Here is a 2,471-nt window from a genome sequence, read left to right as displayed (position 1 = left end):
GTGCGCCTCGGGGGCGGGGGCGCGCCCCCCCCCCCCCCCCCCCCCCCACCTCGGTTCCGTTCAGGCACGTCAGCCGCGATGAGCAGTCCTGGCCGCGTTCCCCCTCCGTTCACCGCTCACACGCTCACACTCCCCCTGTTTCCTCACAAACTCTCCCCCATCGCTCTGATTGCAGCTTATCTTTGGAACAGGAGGTTACGACTGTTTGATCGGCGGCCGACCGGCCCCGGTGCCAACGGATTCACCGGGCCCTGGGTGCTGTTTATAAACAGGAGAGATCCTCCCACTGTGGAGTTTTTACTTCATTTGGTGGAAGATGAAGCAGCGTTCTCTTAAATTAGCCCTGAAAAAACATGAGGCGCAGAGATAAAAAGAAAACATTCTTTATCTGCGAGGTCGAGCCGGCGCTCATTATCAGCCAGATTGAATAATGACTGAACGTTAGAAGTGCAGCGATGAGGAGTAGAAACAGGAGCTCAGAGACGTGCAGTCGGGCCTTTTGAAGTCTTAAAGCACAACTTATTCCCTTAACTGGTGTGAGGGAGCACTGCTGGATAATTTGGGTTACAGTGACAGCTGTGCAGCATTGAACGCCGACCAAATCGACATAAATCACACGGGCCTTTTCAATAAGTAGGTTAATATTTGAGAATGGTCTTTAATGTTTTATTCAGAGCTGAGGCAGGGCCAGTGTGGAGAGGTTTTTGGTTTGTTTTTTTCTCGGGGAAGAAACTACAGATGTTAAGTCTGATCACGGCAGTCGGACACCGACGGTTCTGTTCTGTTCCGTTCTGTTCAGGGGGTTGTATGAGATTTTCACACAGTATCAACATGGCTGCTGGACAAGAAAAACATGTTAGAGACACTGGATACAATAAACTGTACCAGTGGTTCCCAACAAGGGAGGCCGGCCCCCCTTAGGTCCATGGACCAGTAGCAGTCTGTGGGTTCATTGGTACCAGGAAGACTAATAATATACATATTATATTTATTATATTACATATATTCTTCAACAATCAATGGGACACTACTGGTCCACAGTACCAGCAGTACCAGCGGACCAGTCCACCTACAGTAAAGTTAACCTGAACAATAACAAAACCATTTGACTAGAATCACCTCAGAGACTGTTGATGTCACCTTTATAACCTGGCTTTTATTTGATTCTAATGTATTTCCTCTACATCCTTAACCTCTGATCTCTGCTTCCTAAATCAGATCTGTTGCTCACGGCTGTTTAGTGTAACATTAATTCATTAATCCATGTAATTATCATCTATTTGTTTGTTGTTGTTTTTTTCCATCTCTTATTGGCCTTTACTACACTGTATGTTTTTCTCTTCTAGTTCTAACCCAACCTGTTTCCATGTTAGATCAGCTCTTCTAGCTTTAGGCTGCTGTAGTGCAGCGTTTATCATTGCTTTTAATTGTTGTTGTTTTTTTTTTTTTGCTTATTTCTTTACCCTCCAGCTCCAGTGTTTTTTCTCTCCACATGGGGAGCCCTCCTCACCAAGAGTTGAGTTGGGACTTCCTGTGGGGGCGCCGTCCCGGGGGCTACCCTGGATGGGCTGAAGGAGCAGCATGGTGGTTTTTAGATAGAGTTGGTGTAGTTCAGTCATTACTGTTCATTTTGACGGTGTCTTCCAGTCCAGTCGTGGTCTAAGACTGTCTACTGACTGTCCTGACCTCAGTCAGACTGCTCTGACACATGCCTGGGCCGCCAACCAGAGGTTGAAGCCTCAGCCGAATCAGATGATATTTTACAATACTGTGTGTTAGAGAGGGAGTGGAGGGTGGACTTGAAGAAGACTTTGACCTTGTTTGTACTACAGGAGCCAGCGTGGACCAAATGCTCCAGAATATGGACTGTATTTGTTTCTGGAGGATTCCAGGTCAGATTCAGGGAATTTTAATGATCACCTTGTTTAGTTAAAACAGGGGGAAAAAAATCACTTATCTTTTAAACTCATTCAATTACCGTTGTTATCAGTGCGACCCTGAGTCGGTCCTGATGAGGGAATTCTTCATCCTCACCCTCCACTTCATCAGTGATGTTGAAGAAGCCTGTTGTCCTCGCCCTCTCTGCAGCCTTCTCCATATTAAACAAGTGCTTTGTAAAGAGCACCATCATTACTATTCATCACAAATAAATACTTAAGCACTGAGAGCTTAACACCCTGCTGCTTCACAGTTATCCATTATCTCCATCACCTGTTCGTCCTCACTCCTGTCTCTCCCCCCCCCCCCTCCCCCCCCCCCCCCGCCCCCCCCCCCCCCTTCCCTCTCCCTGCCTCTGAATGTTGTCCTGCCCTTCAGCCCAGTCCTGTGCTGTCGTGTGTTGCCCGTGTGCCAACTCTCTCTCTGCTTTGTGTCCCACTTTCCCTGCCCTCTGTGGAGGCCTTGTCCCTGCAGGAGAGCGGGGCCACGGGCTCCTCTCTGCCTCGTCCTTCCTCTCTTCCCTTCCCTTTTTC

The sequence above is a fragment of the Cynoglossus semilaevis genome, chromosome 14 (genome assembly GCF_000523025.1).
Source record: "Cynoglossus semilaevis isolate Cse_v1.0 chromosome 14, Cse_v1.0, whole genome shotgun sequence".
Classification (NCBI taxonomy): Eukaryota; Metazoa; Chordata; class Actinopteri; order Pleuronectiformes; family Cynoglossidae; genus Cynoglossus; species Cynoglossus semilaevis.
Note: the sequence above shows the minus strand (reverse complement) of the source record.